Source organism: Corvus kubaryi, unplaced genomic scaffold (genome assembly GCF_017639235.1).
Source record: "Corvus kubaryi isolate FWS band 111438036 unplaced genomic scaffold, C.kubaryi_AGA036_p1.0 37395, whole genome shotgun sequence".
Lineage (NCBI taxonomy): Eukaryota > Metazoa > Chordata > Aves > Passeriformes > Corvidae > Corvus > Corvus kubaryi.
Window position 1 is genome coordinate 3,153,435 of NW_024581134.1, and position 24,417 is coordinate 3,177,851.

Genomic DNA, 24,417 nt, shown 5'->3' on the forward strand with positions numbered 1-24,417 from the left:
TTTAACATGTCTGTGTTTCAGATTTAATGGAACAGGTATGTCGAAATTTCAGCCCTGAGAACCAAATATCTCCAACTGTTCTTCACACATTTGGAAGTGCAAACATTTCACATCATAGTAATAGAAATTATAAGCAAATAATAGAAATGTGTTTTTCCTTGGAAACAGCTGTGACAGGAAATACATTTCTCTAGCTAGACAACAACAACAAAAAGAAAATAATACTCTAATTCCCTACACCAACACAATACATTTAGGTTTTTTCCTGTCACAGAAGATTTATGAGCAGAAATAGGGAATAAAGAGCAGAGCCATGATTTCAACAATTCTATCAGGCAAAGGAGAAAGCTGGTGACTGGATAAACTAACAGCTGTGTCATTTCAGCATCCTGATGCAAGCAGGGGGATTTTCCTCTGAGCAATAGGTCTGCATTAAACTTTCATAAGCTTATTTTATGCTAGTCAGAATGACAATGAACATTTCTACATGGCTACATGTCTTCTGGACATGAATGCAGCCAGTTTATTATTGACAATGGGATGTTTGAATTGATATAGAGATTCAGCATTTCATTGAATCACTGGTCATCAGGAATCAGTGAGGGTGGCAAGCCAAGTAAGGGAAAGGAATAAAAATCTGTGTACGGACCTGATAAGACCGTGAGAAACACCTTTTATGAGGACTGTGGCAGAAACACCACAAAATACTTTTCTGGTTTATTTAGGACGTTTCACTGCATTATGACACATGTGCACATACACTGAAAACGTGTAGTTAAATAGCACAGGCACGGGGTATTGGGTGGAATTGCAGCTCAGATTAAAAGTATTCAAGATCCTCCCTTTTCCCCTGTAATTCCACAATCACTGATGCCTTCCCAGTAAGTCAGGATCAGCAGCCACGGGTGCTGCAAAACCCCAGTCCAGCCCCAGATGAAGCTCCTCATCCTCGAGCAAGGAGGAAGACACTGCCACAGCAGGAGACCACACAACACATGCACAAGGGGGAGGTATTGACCAAATTTTATGTGCTTGAATTAGGAACTTTAGCACTCGTCCTTCACCACGGCGCCTTGGGTGCAACACATCGGGGGTTTCACATGGCTCGGGAGCTGTGCCAAGTCCCCTCCAGCCCTCACTGACACCCAAAGCCCCGGTGCTCGGCACAGCCAGGTGGGTTGGCACGGCAGAATTTGCGGTGGCACCGAACTGAGCCCATCCTGATGGCAGCAAATGGGAGCAACCAACCCCTGCTAAGTAATCCCTCCCATCCCGCCCCCGGTGCTGCCCCGCACATCACCTCACAGGGCACACATCCAAAATGTGGCACCACCATCAGCTCCTGGCCTCTGCTTCTGCAACAAAAGAGGAGTATAATGTGGTGGAGCAAACTCCCTCAAGCATCAGACTATTTCAGAAAACTACAGACAAGAGAGAATCCATCACAGACCCCGTAACAAAAATTCATTTTCTCTGTTATTCTGTACAGCTCCTAACCACATTAGAGTTTGGGGGATTCTGCAGTAAAGCTACTTTTAGGGTCCCCCCAACAACTGCAGACTGTGACAGCTTAGAACTGCATTTCTAAAGCTGTGTGAACTCTTGTGCCCAGGCAGATGTCAGCTCTCTGCACCTTCAGGCAGCCACAGAGCACAGCAATGACGATAAATTGGTTTCTGGATATGAGTGCTCTTGATTTACATAATTTTAGAACCAAAATGCATAGTTTGAGGCAACAGAATTGTTAATTAGGTGGGAAGAAATGTTCTGCCAAGCTTTCTGAAGGGAGGAACTTTCAGAGCTGATGAGGCTCATGTTGCAGATATCACCAAAAAAAATAAGCACTTTATGCAGGCAGGTTAGGAGCAAAATATACAGCTATGGTAACTTCATGGGAAATTCTCTTTGCTTGATGTCCTTGTTGCCATCATGGCTTGTGTTAAAATAACCACCCTGACAGGAGAAATCTCAGCATCATAACAGTTTGCTATTACTCCATGAGAGTGTGTTCACTTCAAACTACAAAAATAACTCAGATTAAGTTTAACCCGTTCTTCTGTGCTACCCTGTCAGAAGAAAAGGGAATGAAAACTCCTCACAGGCAGTATAAAATCTAGAAAAGAATCAAACTCAAGGGTGCTAATAGCTATTTGACATGAAAAATCCAAACAAAAAACACCAAACAAAAAAAAACATAATTACTTGTCATAAAAACCTCCACACGTTTATGGCAGGTTAAACAGAGATCAAGAGAGTAAAAAATTTATCTCTGTACTTATTTTTTGTTCCTTCACTATTGTCAGCTAGGTGCAAAAGAGAAAGAACCAGAAGTCAGGAGACCTATGATTAACATAATTGTTTAAAAAAACTCCCAAAAAGGAGAGTAACCTAGAACAAGATACTTCCATGCACTGAAGCCTTTTGTCTTCAAAACTGTGCAAAGAGTGTAAATTAAGGCATTATAAATTGAAAGAGCACAGCTTCCACTTTCATACTTTTTTTTCCTTTTGCCTTTGGCACAGGGACATGAAAACAGCAGAGAACTGACCCTGGTTCATTCAGTAATCAGGATGGCAAAAGAAAATTAAAAAGAAACCAAAGCAGAAACAAAGCGTTTCAACTTCCCACTCTCTGATTTTACACAGGAGCTGCAATTCCACTGATGCCAGAAGAGTCAAGATCAATTGATGCTACTGAAGTGAGGAACAGGTACTGGATGCTGGAAGATGCTTTCATATTCCATCCCAGAGGCACCACTGTATTATCATCAGTCAAAATAATTAGAAGAATTCTGATGCTGGCCAAAGCATTGTCTGCATAATTTCAAATAAAGTAAATTTTCCTAAGTAGCACTTCAGAAGGTGACAAATTCATGCACCTGTGGAGGTTTGCCCTCCTGACTTCTAGATCACCTTATCCAATTTAAAGTATTTTTGGACTTCTATCTTCTGTTCCTCAGGTCCCAGGGCTCAAGAGAAATGTGACATTCACTCAAAGTGAATTATTAACTTGATGAACAAAAATCCAGCTTTACACAGTGCAATTAAATAGTGAAACTCATTATCACAAGATATCACTTAGATGAGAAGCTTAAAAATAAATAGAGATACAAGGCACTGCAAGGATCACCAGACCAGTAAGATTTAAAACAGTGAATGTTGGTAAACTCAGGAAAATATCATCTCCCAGGCTTCAAGGCTTCTTTGTCTACAGTTGTTCTAGAAAGAGACACTCTATCAGGTGAATTCCAGGAGATACAGTCTGATAATACCTAGAATTTGCCTTCCCAAAAGAAAAGGCAATATTAAGATGTAGCTCTCTACAGCACAGCAAAGACTACCTCTACCCAACACGAACCATGCCAGTAAAATAATAGCATGCACGTGAATGTTTCTGGGAACCTCTTTGGAGAGATTAATCACTAAGCAAAAGACTTCTTTTTGTTTCAGTGGCAATAAAGAGCATCATCTTGATCTTATACCATGATATATTCCAAAACTGGAGTAAACCATGGCTTCTGATATAATTTTTTACCTATTGTCAAGAAAACACCAATCAGATCAGCAAAACTGCAATCCCAGCTCCACAGAGCATCTTCAAAGCTCACCCTTTTCTGAGTAGTTTGTTGGTCAGAACAGCCCAACAGCAAAGAGCACTGATACCCCCCGGGCTCTGCTCCACTCCCTGACCCAGGAACAATTTGCAGTTTTATCAAGAAACTTGTTTCTTGAACTGGTACATGCTTTTACAATCCTCAGGCATTAGCTGCTGTTCCACCAGCAAGGTTGGGCATCCTAATTACAGGAACTAATTTAACTTTGACATCTCCTTAGTTGGGATCTAGCTGAAGGCAGCTCAGTGGAGACAGGAGCAGTCACAGGAATATAATGAGACTCGGTTCAAACAGCAGCACTGGAACCATACACTACAAGTACAAGCCTTCCTGCCTTTCTGCTACCCAGTGTTTGCCAGACGAAATGGATCTTTGCTGCTGTACCAGAAGTGATGCCTTGTAATTTTACAGACACTTTCAAAGGCCTTTAAACTGCAGTGGCCTCGCTGCACAACTTTCACTGAAGCATTCTGGAAAAGCACAGGTGCTGGATGATGCTAGTTTGGGGCAGCGTGGAATAAAAACACAAGATTATTTCTTTCATAAGGAGAGAGGGAAAAAAAAGAAAAATAATGAGATATAACAAAAGGTAAGGAATTATAATGACTAATTATGATTTTTTTTTTCAAATAATCAAGCTGTAATCCATATCACAAATAGGCTTGGACACAGTTGGCCCTCCTGGCTGCCAGGGCACACTGCGCCTCATTTTTTACTATAATAATACAAAAATAATGGTGTAAAAGAAGTAGTTGGTCTAGAAATACAAATTTTAAATCAATTTCCAAACTAGTTTTGGTTGTTTTCCTCAAAATAGTTAATGGCAACAGGAAAATATGAGTTGCAGAACTAACAGTACTGGTAGGTTTGTGACTCCATAATGTGTAACACAGTGCTGGCACTAATAAAAGCTTTGTTATATTTGGGGTATTTCATGTAAATTCCATGAACTCAAGTGCTAAGCACACGATGAAACATTTTCCTTACGGACACTAATTGGGTTGCTTTCCTTTAATTAGCCATCTGCTTTCATGGAATTACTCCAGATTTTGTAAGTTGAATATCCATCTCTCTGTCAGGTTTTACAGTAATCTGACAACAGGTTAAAAAGTTGTTGGGTGAACACAGAGGGACAGACTGACAATGTCTCCAAAAAAATTTAATTGCCTCGGGAAACAAGGTTAAAATAGATGCATAATTTATAGTTGCTTCTGAAGATGGGTCCACTGTCAGGGTATAATGAAGAGCTCAGGAGTTAATTTGATTATTTAAAAAAAGAAAGAAAGAAAGAAATATATCAAGGGAAATGTATCAATGTTTCAAACATTTGTGGATTTCTGAGGTGTGGGCAGAGAAAATACTCCTCCCACAGATGAGAAGAGCTACTGCTGGATGGACAGATGAGTTAGGGGGTGGTAGGTCAGATTTCTTAATCCTTAAAAAAGTTGAGTGGAAGTTTGATTAAATGTTCAAAAAAAATGCATCCTAAATTCATCTTTACCTCACTTAGCCCACACTGAGCTTCTTTGCTAACTCCCAATAAGATCAAAACAGCCATTAAAATTTGAGAACAATCTTGCACAGTGCAGAGGATACTATTATTATCTGTGGTAACCCACACTGACTACGAAATGCTAAAAAAACCCTGCAGTTCATAATAGTTTAGACTATGGCACCATTGACGCACATTTTTCATTTTTTTCCCCAGCAAAATTAGAACTCTGATAGGCAACAAGAGACCTCTTGCAGCTGAATGGAGATGCTGGAGAGAAACACAGTGCTTCTACCAGCTGGCAGGTCAGGCAAGTGTTCTGTAATCACCTGACTTTATCCTTCTGCAAAAACATACTTTAACTCGAATATTTCCATGTAGCTGCACTGGAGATGTTAATTCCTTGGTCTTCCCTTGAAACACACATGCTGGACTGTAGGCAACAGCAGTGAGCCAGCCTACACCCTTTGCTTTAAAACATGCCATGTACTGTGACTTTCATAAGTCCAAGCCAATCCATAGCATCATTGCAGCTTTGTCATTTGGTGAAAGGGGAGAAAAAAACCCATAAAATAAGTACCAGCTGACAGAAGCAACACATTTGTACCCGTGGATTGGCTCAGAGAACCACTGCACAATCGCCACCCTGAAAAGAATAATTCTGTCCTGCAAAGGAGGAGAAATGCCAGTTTCTCTGCAAGTTCTGATGGCTCAGCAGTTTGATGTCAGTGCTTGGCTGACAACACTTCCACCACAAGTAGGTTACACAAAGCAGCAGTCCCAGTACAGCCAACAAACCTCTTGCACACCCAGAAAAGGGGACTGAACACAGAGCTCTCCATCAGCCCAGGACTCCTCTGCTTCACAGCTGGGCTTGTGCTGGCTGAGTCCACACAGCAGCACAGCACTGCACTGCCTGCTGAGACAGCCCCAGTGCCAAAAAGCCCCCATCACACCTGATTAACCTGCAGTGATGGAGCCTCTCCCCTGTATTAACCTGGTATAGATGATGACTAAATCCTCATTTGTAAAGCAGACCACATCTCTTGCATAAAGAGATCACTGCTAGACAGCAATACCACATACCCAGTTAATTATGATTTTTATAATTTGGGCTCTTAATGGTTTCTTAGTCAGAAAGCAATTATGAAAAAGCTTTGGAACATAAATACTGCATAAATTTTCATAACTTAAGACAAAAAGTTGGTCGATGTTCTCTAAAGCTGACAAACTGCATGCTACAGTAGTTAGAAAGAGTGCAGAGTTTATGTACAGCCTGCATGCAAGCTCGTATTGCTCCTATCCACTTCTTACAAACTGGCAATCACAGATGGTCTCATAACAGACTTGGAACAGAAAATAGATCTTTGCATTTGGAATGTGCAAGTTACACTTCTACATTAACAGATTTGTAATTCACAGCATGACACTCAATGAAGGAAGACATGGTAAGGGTGTTGTACATTTTAACATACTTACATAATGAGCAATTATGTTGAATATATTCAAAAATAGAATTTATGTAGGTTGGGAAAAGTCCACAATTAGTAATAGTTTTCCTTTCTAGAAGTTCTGATACCTTGAACGGCTTACATGGATTTTTTGGTGCTTTGATGCTAAACAATTGTTATACAACAAACACTGAACCCAACCTGAAGAAGTAACAGTTTTATTTTGGAAATGACATAATGAAATACTGTGATTCTACGATACTTGAGAGAAGCATTGCAAAAAAGTGCTTTATGATAGTGCCCTGTTTTATTTTTCCAGTCATCTCAAAACTTCCAATTTTTTTGTTGCTGTTGTCAGGAATAAAAATAAGGACCTGTTCCTTTTTTCTTGCTAGAAAAAAAAATTAAAAGGACACAAGTTCTGAAGCTCCTGAAATACTGCTGTAGTAGGGAGATGAGATGGCCTGAAGAAAAGAGGAGCTACTCAGATGTGTGAAGGAATGGACAACCTGGTGCACCAGTTCCCTGGCCCCTCTCATTTCATGTTGCATTCCACAATACCACTCTCACCTGCCCAACAACCACAGCAATACACAGCAGCAACACCCAGGTTTAGAATCAATACTTGACATCTTTTCATTTCCAAAATTGTTTTCTCAAACTCCAGGCCACCCACATGCACTAGCCAAGCAGAAGAACAAGGAAGGGTGTGATTTTGTTGATGGAAATGAAAAAGCTGCCTTTAACTTTGCTATTCTTTGGTGTTAATCATTCCACCTCCAAAAGTCTTACCACACTGCATTTCAAGGATGATATACTGTATGGAAAATTTGTAATTAATCCAAACCAATGTCACACATAGACAAAGTGACCTTATTCCAATCAGTGAGAAAGGCAATATAAAAACCACCTGCACCTGCAGTCACTTGCACAAGCTACTTACACTATAAATCACGTAGTCAATAATGATTCATAACAAACAGAGCTTATTTTGGTTTTGTCACTTACAGCTTGAGCTTGTAAAATCAGGCACATGCAGACAACTTACTTGAAGCAGCTTTTGGTACTGGGTCTGCTGCTGCACATTCCCCTCCCCTCGGCGTTGTGCTCCTTAGCTTTGGGTGCACCTGCAACGCCTGCAGCCTCTTCTACCCTTCAGCTTCCTGCTCTGTCCATCACTGCAGTTACTGCACGTTGGTTTTGGTTTTATTTTAACCATTTCAAAGCAGCTTTGTTGCTTCTGCTTCTACACATAAGTGATTTTTAGGAGCAATCATTTTAAATACTAATACTTTGATAGAATTTTTTGTTTTGATTTTGTTCGTTACTGCACCATTGAGTGCAATGATTGACAAGGTTCTTACTGGACCTGTGACCTGCACTAAAACCTGCAGTGATGCCAGGGCAGTTTATTTCCATGCCATGGTAGCTGTCAATCATCCTAGAAAGTGGGATTCATTGCTTAAACAAGACTGGACCTTTCTTATTTCAGGAGTAGAAGCTCTGTGAACCACTCTGGACTGGCAGCAATGCTACTTCTCTGTGCTGAGGAGCTTATAAGTCACACAGCCACCAGTCATTTGTCATTTTCTCAGGTCAGAAGATTGCTTTGCAAACAGGATTTAGCCCATGAGTCACTATTTGGCCTTCTGTTCATTAGAAAAATCAATTATCAGCTCAAACTGCCTTTCTTCTGTGGCTCCAAAGCCATAAGGAAAGCACCTTGGATGCCCTTTCTTCCAGAGCAGGAAAAAGAGAAAACTACAGCAGCATTATTGCCCTCTTTCATCCTTTCCTCTTTATCAAGTTCTCCAGTTCCAAAGTGCAAGGAGCAAGAAGACCTTGGCCTTCTGCAGCAATGGTCAGCATTTATTGCCAGGGCTTCTTCAACACTGATTATTACCTCAGAAGAGATAAAACTATATATGAACAATTATGTTTGACTTCTGTGCAAGCAGCCACTTCTGCCTGGGAAGCAAGAATGAGTGATGTACCTCTAAATAAGCCCAGTGAGTAACACTTTGGAAGACTACTGGAAGCACATTAGGGTTACTCAGCACAGCTGGGAAATTTTTCCTCTCAAAGTTGAGTATATTCCTCAGTCCATTCAAGTGTGCCAAGACAAGGAAGGGCTTGCACAATCAGGTTTTCATTTCCCCTCCCAGCAGAGATGTGTATGGAAGTCACATGTAGAAATGTTTTCCAAATCAGCCACCAGTAACATCACAGAGGCTTCTTTAGCCACATTCTTCATAGCTATAGTTACATTAGTAAACAGAAAATGTACTTTCTTAAGTTAAGCCAACTAATTTAGGACTGACAAATTGAATGACTCATTTCACAAGTGTTTCACATTCATTTCTCAGTAAAATTAATCCCGAGGAAGGAAAGCTGCTTCTATAGTAGGCATTAATATATTTAGTATCATACTTGTTTCTCCATGCTTTGCCTCCTCAGTTTTATGTATTTTCCACCAAGAAAAACAAATGGCATACCACAATAAAATGTTGGTGTCAGTTTAAGCCTCAGTTTGGAGCACTGGGGAGTTCTCAGCAAAACTCCAGTCTGGTTAAAGATTTCCCCCATGTCCCCGTGTCCTGAATTCTCTGCTGACATCCCAGAATGCTTTGTTCTCTACAACTTCAAAGACTTGTGGCTTTTCAGAGGTGGGAAACAGACGTCACACACACTCTTTACCATAGGAAACAATTGTGGGGGGGACTTAAAATGCCCATCACCCATCCCTGCTGCCCAAAGGCAGCAGGTGAAGTGTCCCCAAAGGGATAGAAGACTGTCAATTAATCTCCACAATTATACAGAACACAAATACAACTAGAGACAAATACTTAAACCTCATTTCTCTGCTGAGTGTTTAAGCTCAGGGAGGCTGGACAGTCAGTAAATACAGAATTTCATGTTTGATTTTATCAGGGATAGTAGAACATCACATCAAACAACTCACTTCCCAGTGAGTCTGACAACACTTTTGGGCTGCAAAGAGGGTACCAGCTATGCTGCAGGGTTTTATGTGCATTTTGAATTGTGAGTGCCTGGAATTTGCACTCAGGAGTAGCAACAGGTAGTTTTTTGTGGAGCAGCGCTTGTCTCGAGTCCTGCTCTCACATTTCTTGAAAACTGAGGCCATGGCACAACTCAAACACCAGCAGCTTCCCCTCTGTGTGCAATAAAATTCCCATAACCTGGCTTTCAGGAGACCCTGGGCACACAGAGACTGAGACTTGTTTGCCTCATTCACTTTTAATCAAATTCTGCTGTTTGAGATTTTTTTAATTTATAGCTTTACATCATTGCAAACTTTATTTCTCCTAAAAAACATTTCACATGGGAGACTTCCTGACATGCAAGAGTTTGGGTCACGCTGTCCACCAGAAATCCTTGGTCAGAGGTTAAAAGTACAGTCACCTTTGAAGCAGGTGGTCATGACTTCTGCTGTGCCATGGTGCTGTCAGAGATTTCTGCTACCACATAACTCTGGCACCTTAATAACAGTAAATTCAAGTATTACCCGAATTTGGACAGAAACAAGTTCTTTACTCCCTTTTGTAAGGTCCCTGGGCTGTTTTACAAGTGTCTGTTTTGGGAATAATTTTGAGTTGGCTGCAAACATGGATCATCAGACTAAGAAGATGGTAAAGGTTCTTTTTAAAATCTAGCTTTCAGAAAAGGGAAATTTGTTTTAAAAACAATACAATACAATAGCTTTGAGGCAAATTCACTCATCCACAGTCAAATACAATTTCTCTTTATTTAACATGCTCTCACCTTAACTTCTAGAATATCAAAACCCTCACTTTCACGTGCACATCTGCATGTCAGAAAAAAAAGATACATTTTTGCACTAAATTCAAAATGCTTGCCATGCACTTGGAAATGGGAAAAATAAAAGATGTGCTTAAATACTTCAATGCAAAAAAGCACCAGAACCAAACAATTTTTTTTTTTTAGTAACCTCTTCACTTAAACCAAAGCAGAAACATTGCTAGCCACCAATTTTTTTCTCCTTCTGAGTGTCCTTTTGGATCCAGTACCATGAGATTAAGGAAACAAGTAATTTCAGAGAGACGGGATCATTCCTCCATCCAAAGTGTGCTTCCCTGGCTGGTGTTTGACTGCATGCTGCCAAGGAATTCCTGCAAACATCCATACAGCTGCAGATTTCCTCTAGGAAACACAGATGGAGCTGAAGCAGTCAAGGCAAAAATAAAACCCCTACAATCTCCCTGCACTGGAGAATTTGTGCAACACCTCCTCTGGTGCTGCTGTACATGAGCTGCTGACACTGGCACAGGGGAGCAGCAAGAGGCAAACACTTGAATTAATTGGCATGACCCGATGTTCCTGGCAGTCTGGTCTCTGACAGAGGTTTGCCCCTGCTCTAGAAGCCCCTGCATGTTCAGGCCACTGACTCCAGCATGAGACCTCTTGGCACTGGAGCTACTACAAAAAAAGCATTAACCAGACTGATCAATCCATCAATACAGGCTTTAAAACAGGAGAGGAAAAGCTGTCAAGGGATTTCAAAGACCGGAGTGACTTTTGATTTGGTTTTCATCAACAATTCGGCTTGGAAACAGTTACCAAGGAAGGAAATGTTCATGAGAACAAGGAAATGCCTTTTTTGCATTTAGAGCTTTTCTTTTTAAAAAGAAAATCAAAGAAAATTCTCAGGACAGAGCCCTTCTTGTGTTTCCATCACCCCTTATAACCTTTCTCAAGAATAGTACATCCGATTGATGTACTATTATTTATTCCTTTCCTTATTCCTTAAAGGAATTTCCCATTCCTTTATTCCACTGATTCTCCCACAAACTATGCCCTAACAAGCCTTTCTCTGCAAGGCCAAAACAGTATGAAGGTGCTTTTTAGGGCAACATAAGCTTGTACAAGGCTGATGCCCCGTGACAAGCACAAAGCCAGTCTAAGCAAAGTACTGATTGGAAAGAACTACTGGAAAGTTATCAGTTTTTAAGGTAATATTTTATATAATAGTGAGATTAAAAATCAAGTAATATATCCAGCTCAAAGCTATGCCAAATGCAGAGAGATAAAGCATACAGACAAATATCACTGCCTTCCAGACAAAGCTGGTAACTTTTTTTCTGAGAGCAATTCTGATATTTCAAAATATTTCTGAATCAGAATAAAGCCTTAAAGATGCCTTATTTCCTGCAGGAGCAAAATTATGAGTAATAATCTTCTGGAAAGCTTAGGTGCTTTTTCAAGTAAATGAAGCACTTTGCTCTCCCAGTTCTGCTTTGTCCAGAGCTCTGACTGCATTTGAATGTGTCAGGATTTGGACCTGGACCACAGTGGTGTCAACAGTGACCCACAGCCCCACCAGACAAGCTGAAGTAAGTCTGCCAGGGTTTCATGGGAAGCTTGTGTAAGCAAAAGAATTTTTCTGCAAAAGACCTTTAGAGATGAACAAACCTTAAATTAAAATAATAATTTTTTAAAAAAGAAAAACTTTAAAGCATTTTCTTGAGAAACTCATGAGAATTCAGATTTGAAACTTGCTTTCAAATCCAATTAATATAAAGTTCTCTGGATTTTCTAAAATGCTGCAGAACCAAAACTGCTCTAAAGGAAGCCACCAATCAAGCATGTATCCCAATTCTTTCAAATACAAACCACTGAAATCCATTTGCTACAGTCCTGACAAGGAAAGTCAGAGCTGCCTTTTTGCACAAAAACCTCTAAGGTTTGTCCAGAGACACTTTCATCTATCAGTGTCCATTTGGGAAGATTAGTGGATCAATCCCCTTTTTAACAGAATCTAACATTAAATGCTTTCTAATGTTAATGGGTTTTTTCCCCACTTTCTTCCCTTTCTTCCCCAGAAGGGAAGCACAGACAGATATTTCTTGTTACTGTTACTAAGCCCATTTCTCTATCCCTGGTGTTTTCCTCCTTCACTTTTCCCCTTTGCTTGAATACCTCTCTCTTTACCCTGTGTGTCCACAGTGCTCCTCAACAGGGCTGTGTTTGTGCTCTTTACCTTGTTATTGCAGGAGTGACACCTCTTGCTTGCACTCACTACAACAAAATTGCACTTTAATCAGTAAGGTTGTTCAGCCCTGGCACATTATCAGGATGGGCCCCTATGAGCAGCAGAAGACATTCCTTATTTGTCCTTGAGATGAGGTGCTGTTCTCAGGCTCAACTGCCTCACATTTAAAAGCTCTTATCTCACTTCTCAGCTTTCCCTCACTGTTAACTGAAGAAACTAATAGGCAATCTTTCTCAGGCAAGGGACATTTGTCTGGATTTACAAAGATGTCAATATCTGTGTATGACAGGCCTACCCCCAGTACAAACATCTTGTATGGATTTTTGGCTTTTGCTGTAGCTCATTTCCTGTCCTTTCCCCCCTTCCTCTCTGACTCAATCCAAGCGTCATCTCTAGATTCCTTTCACCAAAATAGTAACTGCCCTTTCCAGATTGGAAACTATTAAAAGGAATAGTTTGATGAAGTTAAGAAAATCATTATGTCTATAATCTTTCCACACAGAGGAATCATGTGTCTTTAACAGGAGGAAGTGAGTGCAGGAATACTTATCAGTAGTTCAGAGTTCAGAGCCCAACCTGTAACTTTATTTTGCAAAGGGGTCTCCAAACACGTTTTTTCAAGCACAGAGAGTGGAAGTACAGCAAAGTTCCAGCATTTTATAGCAGTCCTGTGGGCAAAACTAGTTCTGCTTGTCTTTTATGTTGCCCATCAGGAAAGTTATCAAATGATGGAAAAAGGCTTTAATGTCCGTGTAATAGCTGAAGGCATCACACAAATCTAGTAACTCTGACTGCAGAAGTGAGATCAGAGAGTGCTATCACATTCTGCAGCCAGGTCACTCCAGTACTCCAGATAATCACACTTCTTTCAGGTCCAGGTTTCTTACAACTGAAATACAGTCAGAGGCATGATCTGCAGTGGCAATTTACTGCCCGACACAAAAACATCAAGAATGGAACAAAGTAAAACAACAACAAAACAAAAAAAAAATCTAATTTTTCTTATTTTGGAGGTAGCCAGGATTATTACTGCTTTATCAATTTATTGCTGCTTCTTCCTTTCTTATCACTGCTGCCAATGAATAACAAATTGGAATTTGTTTGCTCTAAGACTCATATTCAGCAGAAGAGTTGTCAAACACTGGCACTGGCTGCCCAGGGTAGTGGTTGAGTCACCATCTATGGAGGGCTTTAAAAGACACATAGATGTGGCACTTGGGCACATGGTTTAGTCGTGAGCTTGGCAGTTCCAGGTTGGACTTGATGATCTGGGAGGGTTTTTCCAACATAAATGACTGTAACCCTATATCTACAACTTTGAAAATGGACTTTCCTCAACTCCAGGTTACTAGCAAGGCTTTAGAGATGGATCTACTCTGAAACATGGCACAATGTAGATTTAAAAGGACTGGGTCAAAGGCAAAAATAAGGGGACAGACACAAAAACAGCCCCTAGAGAAGGGATGAAAGCATCCCTGCCAGCCCATGACAGCAGAGAGCTCTGCACACCTGGCAGAGGTGAGAAGCTGCATTCTGCAGTGGCTGGGGACAAGTCTCCCGTTGCACACATATCACAGTTTCATTTTATAGAAGCAACAGCACTCCCTTACTGCAGCATACACAAAGCAGAACATGGCTTATCATACATTTGCAACCTCCAGACTGAGAGATTTTAGGGTCTACAACTCTCCCACTGACTTTGTTGTGCTGGCCAGTTCTTTGAAGCCCTGTCTGCAGCTCAGAAATCAGCTGTCCAAAAGAGTTCCCAGATTTTTCTCAGAACTCTTACAGACAGAACTTCTTTCAAACAGGCTCAGGTTATTGTAAGGTACCAATGCCACAGACCAGAAGGCAGCTGCCAACATGATCTCAGGAACAAGGATGGGCTCCCTGGCAGTGACAACTCTACGAGATGCTGTAGCCTACCACAGAGCTATCACAGCTCTCCAACATTCTTCACTTCTTCTGTATTTGCATATCTTGCATATATTTCCATATCCTTATTTTCCTCTTTTATAGTAGGAGAAGCCCTTAAACCTGTATTTGGGGTTATATTGATCTAACAATAAAACAGGCAATAGAGCTCTTAATACGTGTTTGGTAGTAAAAAGATAGATCCTTTTCCCATGCAGGACAGCAATCTAAAGAAAGGAAATCATGAAACAAAAACACTTTTCTGAACATTAGTCCCATATCACATTAAATTCAAAACTTGATGTCAAGTAACAAATGCTATGTCTGATGAGTAACGTTTTATCCATAGAGGCACTTGTTTCAGTTAGAGTTTAACATTTGGTAAAAGTAATAAATCCATTTCAAAATAAGTCTTAATTAGCTGGTCATGAGACATTGAATTTAACACTGGTACATCCTGTCAGTTCTTTCTAGGCAAGGTCCTGGGTGAGATTTGCTTATGCAGCAGAGCAGAATTGAATTAATGGATTACAAAGTCTAAAGAGGAAATAGATTTTTAAGGGGAATCCTGAGGCTAGACAACAGAAGCAGAGTAAATTGCTGTGGGAAGACAACCTGGAAGACTTAAAATGCAATCGAACTGCTTTATCCTTGTGTGCTGTAATTGGTAAACAAACCCAGAGTTACTAAGGGAACTAAGAGAAGTCCCTGCAAAGGTAATATAAATTATGGATCTATGTAGAAGAAAAACCCTTGGGAAAATTAAACTATGATATCGCTTCCCTTGGCATTTCCCAAGCCCGTAACATTCCTGACAGGCATTATCTAGTTTTCTCCTGAGAGAAAAACTTCTGTTGAAAGATTCTTTTTGACATCATTTTTACAGAGATGGGATCAGCACAAGGCACAGTATTCAGGATGCAGCTACACTAAGACCAGGGGCTTTCTGATTTGTTCTCTTTCCTCACAAATCATAGCATGCCCTTTGCTTCTTTTTGAGAGTTGCTGGCACTTTCATATTACTATTCATTATAAATGAATAATAAATAATATAAAATTCCAGCATTAATAGCTAATCTATCCATACTACTAACAAAACCAAACACTCTCTGCTGTAAAACCAAATAGCAACAACTGGATAAAGTATTTTTCCTTTATGTGCTTTCCCAACAACGCTTCAGGACTATTTAAATTTTCAGTGCAAACTTGAGAGGTGTGCACTGGAAGCTGCTCTTGTCCATTTTCTGTTAATTTGAAAGAGGAGAGACTTACTAATCCTAATTGTTTTCTGCTCCCAACTACTTCAGCACAGAGGAAAAAGCTGAACAAACTCATGTGTTTGAGTAAAGCCTTGTCCTTCATAAGTTTAAATTCATGAGTTCTTGACACCAGCTTTCACACATATACATAGCATCTATCATCTACTCTCAGATACTGTGAATATGCGTGTTGAATATTAATTTCACTACTTTTTCCTCTCTCCTTCTGTCAAAATAATGTACTTTAACCCCACAGCCCTCAGAAACAGAAAACAGAAAATATAAACTAACGAGGACTTTCAACTTCCACAGTTTAAAGCACTCTGGCATCTTGTATTAACTGGAAGACTTTTAGGAATCCAATTACTGGGGTGGCAGCTTGCTGCAGATGATTCCTCTGCCTTAAATAGATTCTGTCTGCAAGAATTGATCAAACCCCACTTTATATCACACTGTCCCTCCTCCTTCCAACGTGTCAGGACCTTCCACCTCCTCCAGCTACATGAATACTTGTTCCTCTTCATTTGGTTGTATTTGTCCATCCACATCACTAAGGTGCCTCACCTGACAATGGCATTTACACAGCTGGTGAATAGAGGGGCAGAAATGGTTTGAAATTCCAAATAGCATCTGCTTTTGTGGCAGTGAATACCCATGATCTCCTTCTACACCCTAAAATGCTGCAAAATATGGCTTTTCCCTGCCTGGGGTAGAAATAGTTCACACTCCATCTGCCAACACGTTGCAGATCTTTATGTGCTTTTAAGTTCACTCACATCTTTTGACCACAATAAATCTGCAAAAGGATTTATTGAAAGCAAACAGAGACAGACATACAGAGTTAACAAATAACAGAGTTATTTGAGGCCACATCCATCCTCTGAGCCAGCAGGACAAGAGCCTGCCCAAGCCAGAAGACCTTTTGTCCCACTAACCTGAACTAACATGCCTGGTGACAGCCACAGTATTTGCTCTGTGTCAGAGCACCACATTCACACAGCTTTGTGGCACAAGGAATACCCACAGGGTATCTAAGGCCCTGCTTTGTTGGGCCCTTCTCAGCAAAAACACAAAACACAGTCAAACATTCCAGAGACTTATGATAAACCATTGCTTTTCCAATAATTAACAGCACAAAACACTAAGAAGGATTGTTAAACACATTCTGGGTTTGGGTTTTTTTCTAAATAAAAATAAGATAAATAAATAGGAAAACCCCCAATATTTGGAAGAGTAATGCAAGCATGCATTAAAAATAGATATTAAGCCTCTGTTTCCAAGGACAAATCTATTGGTATTAGGAAGCCATGAGTGATCTGTACCAGGCAGTGCTAGAAACTTTCCCACTGCTATCTATCCAAAGTTCCTGGAGTATCCCTGAGCCTCTGTGCTGTAACAAACCTATAATCAGGAGAGCAAAACCAGAGCAGCTGCCAATGCTGCATCACAGGGGGCTTGCTAGGGAGTTGTTTAGGATCCAGGGGATTCCCAGGGCAATGGCATTTCAAGATATATTGCAGATGGAGCTACTCTACCAGTCATGCTCTGAGAAGTCTTATCCAATTTATTAAAACTAAGAGAGTGCTGGAACAAACAAAAAACCCCAAGGCATATTGTAGCAATTGGCACAGAATTTTCAAACACTTCATCAGGTCTAGTCCTCACCTCCACAGTCAGAAGAGAAAATAACATTCCCAGGTTTTTTTCTGGAGTAAAATGTCTGGGGTTACTACAAGAAAAATTAAAATACTAAACCATGTAAATATTATGAAGTTAACTTCTTCCTCTGATGACAAGAGGAAGAAACATCTTCAGGCAATGGTTACAAATGTGACATTGACCCAGCAATGGTCCATTAAATTAGAAAACTACTGCAATTGATTGAGAACACTTGGACTGCACTTATACAGAAAATTCTGATAGGATAAAATATCTTCTCATCAGAAAGGTCAGGCTTTTGGAAAGATGGTTTATTCTTAACGGAAACTTAGTGAATTTTCAGGCTCTTGAAAAGATGATTTATTCTAAACAGAAACTTCGTGAATTTTTTCACTTCATTGATCAAATGTATCAGGAAAATAAATCAAATTATTATTGATTTATTGGCAGGTCTTGGAGACCAGTAAAAATATTCTTTTTGTATCTTCCAGTCCAGGAAGATTCACAGCTTGAAAAAGCAACCTTCTGTCACAGAGCAAGTATTAGATTAAATATGAGAAGAGCAATATGTTTTTGTCAACAGAACTTGCTGCAATGCTATATTCAGGCATCTGAAGCATTTTTCAGCACTGCAGAGCATATTAAGAGATGAATTCATGTCACTACACACTGTATTACATTCGAGGGTAAGTAATTTGCAGCAGGTATCGAGTTTCCTACTGGTTTTGCATAAAGTTAGCAAACTGAGCTTGTAGTAGGGACTACAGTGAGCCAGAAATGTTCTGGTTTTCAGAAGAAAACGGCAATCCAATGAAACCAAAATGTTTAAAGGGCCATTTGTTCTGCAGCATTGTGGGCTGTGGCTAGAATAGGGGGTGAGAGATCTGTCCCAAAGTCGAGGTCATGCCCCTCTCCTCACTGTGTTTTAGGGCAAAGAAGGACTCACAGGTGTTTCTCTGGCTCCAGTTTCTCCCTGTACTGGGAGCAATGGAAAACAAGAATTCCTGGATCTCTGTGCACTGGTGTCATGGTTTAACCCTGTCCTGCAGCTCAGCCCCACACAGCCACTTGCTCAATCCCACACCAGAGAATGAGAAAAGTAAAAGTGAGAAAACATAACAAATCAGGAAACCAAAGTAAACCTGCTCCTCTACTGTGGTCCATCATTTCATACCTGTGAGTTTACCAGGAACTGCACCAAAGCTCTGGGGCAAACACAGTGAATTAAGGACTCATACTTCAGAGGATTTTATCTTATGCTAAATACAGTGTACATTTACTTGGAAGAGGATATATTTCTCGTTGATCTCCCCATGTCAGTTAAATGTCACTGATATCTCTGGCTGCCAGAAGTGGTAAATAAATGTGATAAACAACATGTACAGCCTAGTCAAATGTATCCTTATTGCAATGAATCAAGGGAAGTATTATGAAAAATGTTTGCAATCAAGCCAAGAATATCAACCCATTACATTTTAGTAAATACTGTTATTTTACATATTGACACCATTTTATCCATATTATGTCATTTTACTGATGATATTTGTCACAGCAGGTTTTCCTTCATGTAAAATTACACATTTCCCAGCGATTTGATCTCTGACATACTTTGTATTTGAAATTTTCCATTTGCTTTGGATAACAGAAGTCGAGCCAAATGAACCTGGGCAAAAACTTGGCAAAAGACAGAAACTATTATTGTCAAGTCCAGGTAATCCACATCTGAAAGCTGCTAATCAAAATTGCACAAGCAAAGCAAAAATATTGACTGCACTTCCTATTACCTTGCAAAAATAAACAGATTCATAGCTCTGCTGAGGCCTTTACTCATTAATTCCCTGTGAGAGTTAAATTTGAAAATTGAATGTTCTAGCCATGCATTATTTTGCCATGTTATAAAATTCTAAAGTGAATTAATCTAATAATGAAAAAATTCTGACCAATAGAGGTTAAAAGCAAAAGCCATGTTTCACATTCCTGTAAAAAACCTAGTAAATCTTTTTTTTTTTAAATCTGCTTGTGATAAGGCCATAGGCTAAATATTTGTGCCTTTTTCATCTTCCCAAGTCTAAAAGACTCCCTGGATTTACATTAGCCATCATAATTTTGACACATTCAAAGCAAATGAAAGATGAGTATTTCCTATAGAGATCTTGTATCTGGGATTGAATGGGGCTGAGCCCTAAATTAAAATACCATAGACAGCTGGTTAAAGAACAGCTCCTGAGGCTGGGAGGCAACAAACTCAAGTCTCCCTCATACCCCCAAGGTTGTAGCTCAGGCAGGAACACAAATTACCCAGCACCACCCAACCTCTCCAGGAAATCTGGCCATGGGAAGGCAAGTGGGGTGGGACTGCTGCTCCTGAAACCATGAATACACTGTCCAGTGGTGACCCAGAAGTGCAAATTAACTCCTGAAGGAGCTTGGACTGAAGGAGAAACCCCCGTGATGGAGATATCATGACTACTTGTAAAGCTTTTCTGGCAGAAAACAGAAAACAAAAAAGAATATATCACAGAGATTGCATGTAGAAAATGCTACAAGCTGCATGCTATGGGCAAAACAAACTTGGAATCAGAAGACAAGGGAAACAACTTTGTGCCACTGACTTCTTTCTTATCTTAAAAGGAAAAAGTCCTTCTGCAGAGCTAATGAATGGAGAATCAACTGAGAGTTGCTCTGCATAAGGCTCTACAATATGACCTTTCTGAAGCTGTGTAGCTCCAAGACACTATTTTAATTGAACAAAAAAAAAAAAAATCTGTAGTCCTGATTAAGAAGAAAAAGTCAAGAGGTTGTTAAATTCAATGCCCAAATGTGGAAAAAAAAAAGTCAAAACATGATCAGAGTATCGTTTTCTGTCTCGTAACAGCGCTCTCAGGCTCTTCTGATCAACTTTTTCCTCCTTTAGAAAAGTCCACACTGCTTTAATTGCATGGGATATAACACAATAAAAAGGTAACTATGTATGTGTTCTGAACACGCTGAAAAACAAGAGTCAAGGGTCCTCTGAGACAGAAATCAATTTTCTGTAAATCAAGCAATCCCACCTTGTTTTATCAGACAGGGTCGTCCTTTGATAGGAAGAAATACCAGTGCCAGAAGACTGATGTACACACAATCAATCTCAGTGATGAGGTTCCCTGTTAAGCACAGTCCTCTAATTTCTGTGTGTGGCACCTCACCAAATTCCCCAAAAATTAAATAGAAAGAGGCTACCCATTAAGTTGCCATAAACCTCTAGGGACAGGGAAGGTATTCTTGAGAGAGTCCCACTCCACCATTTCCCTCTTTTTAGACTCTTTCCCAAGCAACTTTTTTGGTATGCCTTTGAAAAAACTCAAGATATTGGGCTAGATCAACCTTCAGTTCAATTTTGTGCAGTCATACTTACATTATTAAAAAACACTTATTTTTTAAATCTTAATCCTTACACTTTATTTAATTTACATGAAACCAAGAAGCCATCTCTTTGAGGTGCATTAGAGACCTTTGAAGATGCCTTCCAACCCAAACTATTCCATGATTCTATGACACTGCAGGCGGAGTGGATACACTAGAATATGCAACAGCCTGCAGTAATGTAAAAATTGGCCCAACTCCAGGCAGCTGCTTCATAGCTAGCAGCATGTGTCACACAGGAAGGGTCTACAGACAGCAGGGAGGGAGGAAAAGAGATGATCAGCACATTCCCATGGCTCGAGCATCTGACAGGAGATGGTCTGTGCAGAGAGGAGCAGCGCCCTGGCAGACAGAGAGCAGGGAACTCCTGTTGAAGCCCACCACAGTGACCAGAACAGTCACTTATGTACTGTTTACTTCTTCTCACTTCCACCACTGGGTTCCCATCAGCATCCTCTGAGGCATAAAAATGACAACTCTGAATCATACCTTTGTCAGCTTTCATTAGGTTTATCAGTGAAACAGAGCCATCCTGCACACGGGGGATTGGGTTCACTCTTACAGATCAGTTACTGGAAATACAAAGAAGAATATAATTAATTTCCTTCTTTTCCTTGCAGGACACTAATTCATCAAGTGATGTGCATGAAGAAGAGCTACTGCACTGGCACACAGACTGAGCTGCAAGTTGTCCCTTGCTTATGAGAATGCCCCATGTTGTCTTCTCAAGCACAGCCATGTGGAAACCAAGGGCAGGCATTTTTGTTCTGATGTTTTAGACTGAGCCCCACAAGATACAGGAACAACTTCAACTTCTGTATATCAAGAGCTACCATTAAACCAACAGAACAGTGCAAGTATCTTAGAAACTAGAAAACCTACAAAGAGTATATATAAACCCCATTTATATATAGATTTAAGAGCCCAACTTTATCACCCACCTTAAAAGCGCTGGCTTCTTATCAAATCAGTAACACTCTTCAGCAGAAGCAGAGACAGATTGCATGAAACATGTTGTGATTTGCTAAGCTCTGTAAATATAAACAAAAAAGGTATTAAAAAAGTGCTTATGAAAAATACGTAGCCAAAAAAAAAAAAAAAAAAAAAAAAAAGAAGAGGAAGGAAAATACACATAAAACAAGTGAGATATAAATGCAAATAATACTGCAGAATTTAGGACATGGTATAAAATAAACAGATTTAACCATTTATATGGGATACTAAGAAAAACCTCACATTCTGTTATTGACAGCTGAAGAGGATTTAATAACAGCAGGGAAAGAGTGGAGGGCAAATTAACCCCAGTTAGGCAAGAAAAAATTTTTTTTAATCATAAGATTTAAAACTTTGAGGAGTGTAAATTCTCCCGCTTCAAGTCTTTATTCAGCTTCTCATAGATGGAAGGAGGAAGCAAAATCCCCTGGGGGAAGCTCTTCTTTTATTGCTCCAGCAATTTTTCTCATGTTCTCCCTTCAAAAAGCTGGTCCTGACTATTACTAGAGACAGAGTGCAGAGATAGGGGAACTTTGCTTTTATCTCATGTGACAACTCCTATATTATAAAATCCTAAAAACAAGAAATCCTGAGTCCTAAAAAATCTTTCTATCCTCAAGTGTAGGAATCCAACTGCACCAGGAAGAATTGACAAAAGCCTTTTTATTGATTTCTGTGGACATTACATGGGACCCCAGAGATGTCAGCACAAATGAGATCTGTAAAATATATTCACAGTCCTGTCAAAACCTGAAGACTTATAACCTAATGTGAAGTCGTTAAATTGGTGATACAAAGATATCCATCAAAATTTTATTCAGGGGTGTGAACATTTCAAGTGACATCAGGGTAATATGAGCTTGTAACGCAGGAAAGGGATGTGTTTCCTTTTGCTTTTCAAGTCCAGCTGAACACTGTCATCCTCCTCAGGCAAGTTATGATGATGAGGAGGAAATTAAATTCACAACTGAGAAAAATGTGTAAATCCACTGGAAAGTGAGCCAGAGAGAAAATTCTGCAGGAGCCTCTGCCACAGCTGCTGGCCCACGGTGCCACTGCTCTGCTCTCAGAGCCCAACAGCAAGGCTATAGTATGGGGTGAAAGTGGTGAGTGGGGAAAAATGCATCTTTCAGATGGCACAAAAAAGCAAAACACACAAGAGTGGCCTAAAACAGGCTTTAGAGTTAGTGGATGAAACCATTCATTCTACAAAATAACTTTGCTGTCTTTGGCTTGGGCCTTTTGTGTTGAAGTCCCTCTGTAGCAAACAAAGATCACTTTGTTTTAATTTTCTGCCCTAAGGTAAAACCACCTACCAAGAGCTTACAGTTATAACAAAATTCCCCTTATTACGTTGCTTTAACATAGGATGTGAACTCCATCCTTGTTTTTACAGCCTAATTCATTAACTCTCATGAAGTTCTTGGGGGAGATCTGTTTTCCATCTTTGAATTTTCCAGAACTGACTTAAAAACTTGAACTTACCACCTCAGAACTAAAACCAGAATGATTACACCAAAATATACACAGAAACCTTCCCAGATACTCAGATTCCTCTGTACCTGCTCAACTACCGTTGTTGAGACTTAAGGTCTGATCTAGACATCATTTTAACCCATGTTGCATTATGGAGGTTTCATGGTGTTATGCTGACACCCAACCTGAAATTACACTAGAGAAACTCTCAAAGTCAGATGCACTTAAGGAAAAATCACAAGTCGTTCACTTTAAGGTTCTAGACAGTTTTTTTCTTCAAAAAAACTGCACTGTAGCATGACTAAAATAACTGACAGGTTCGGGTATGTTCTGTAATGATTCCTGTGTATGCTCTCTTCTCCTCCTCCATGGGATGTTTGTTACAAGAGTTTGTCTTAACAGAGCTCCATGTGACGAAGCAAGGAGGGAAACATCAGGTTCAAGTTAAACCAGTCCTTAACAATGAATTTTTAAAGACTAATGCCAGGGTTATAATCTAAAAAAAAAAAAACAAACAAAAAAATCCCCTAACTTTCTGAGTTTAAGCTCAGAAACAGGAACGAAGAAGATTTGTTGCCAGATTTTGAAGTAGTTTTTATGATCAAGAAAAATTTGGCAGTAATGTGAGAAAAGATGAAACTGGCACAGAAATGTAGTACAAGTATCTAAGAACCTCAGTTTGCAAGTGATCATCAGGCAAGGTTTCAGAAACAAAATCATCATATGTTCCTCATAATTCTTAAAAGGTAATGAAAAGTCCACAATATCTTGCATTTATGGCTTTTGAGAGGATCAGGTATTGTCCACTAGTCAAAATCTTTTCAAAATTTATAAGCAGAGGAGGCAAGATTGGGCTAATCTACTACATGGGCTGTCAAGGTCCTCAGCTCACACTAATGCCAATTTTTAAATTTTATCCATAGGGAAAAAGGCACAAGAACTAAACTTGGGGAACAAACACTGAGACAGAGGAAAAAGTACAGGAAAATACAGTTTTGTCTGCAACCCTGGGACTCAAACAGAAGTTCCCGAGTCTGTAGGTAACTCACAAAGGTTTTGAGAACTGATTTTTAGCCACATCAGGAGCAGAGTCAATAGCAATGGATCCTCTCTCTGAACAGGAA

The 24,417-nt window shown here is 39.9% G+C and overlaps 1 protein-coding gene across 1 annotated transcript in view; it reads right to left on the reverse strand.

Moving 5' to 3' along the window:
* The window catches only part of HTR2C (5-hydroxytryptamine receptor 2C), a 263,086-nt gene extending 241,230 nt beyond the window's left edge, over positions 1–21,856 (reverse strand). The window contains exons 1-2 of the mRNA XM_042039841.1: positions 21,766–21,856; positions 21,314–21,396 (exon numbers count right to left, since the gene is read on the reverse strand). The gene's annotated coding sequence lies outside the window, so the exon portion shown is untranslated. The remainder of the gene's footprint in view (positions 1–21,313; positions 21,397–21,765) is intronic.
* Between the last annotated feature and the right edge of the window lie 2,561 nt (positions 21,857–24,417).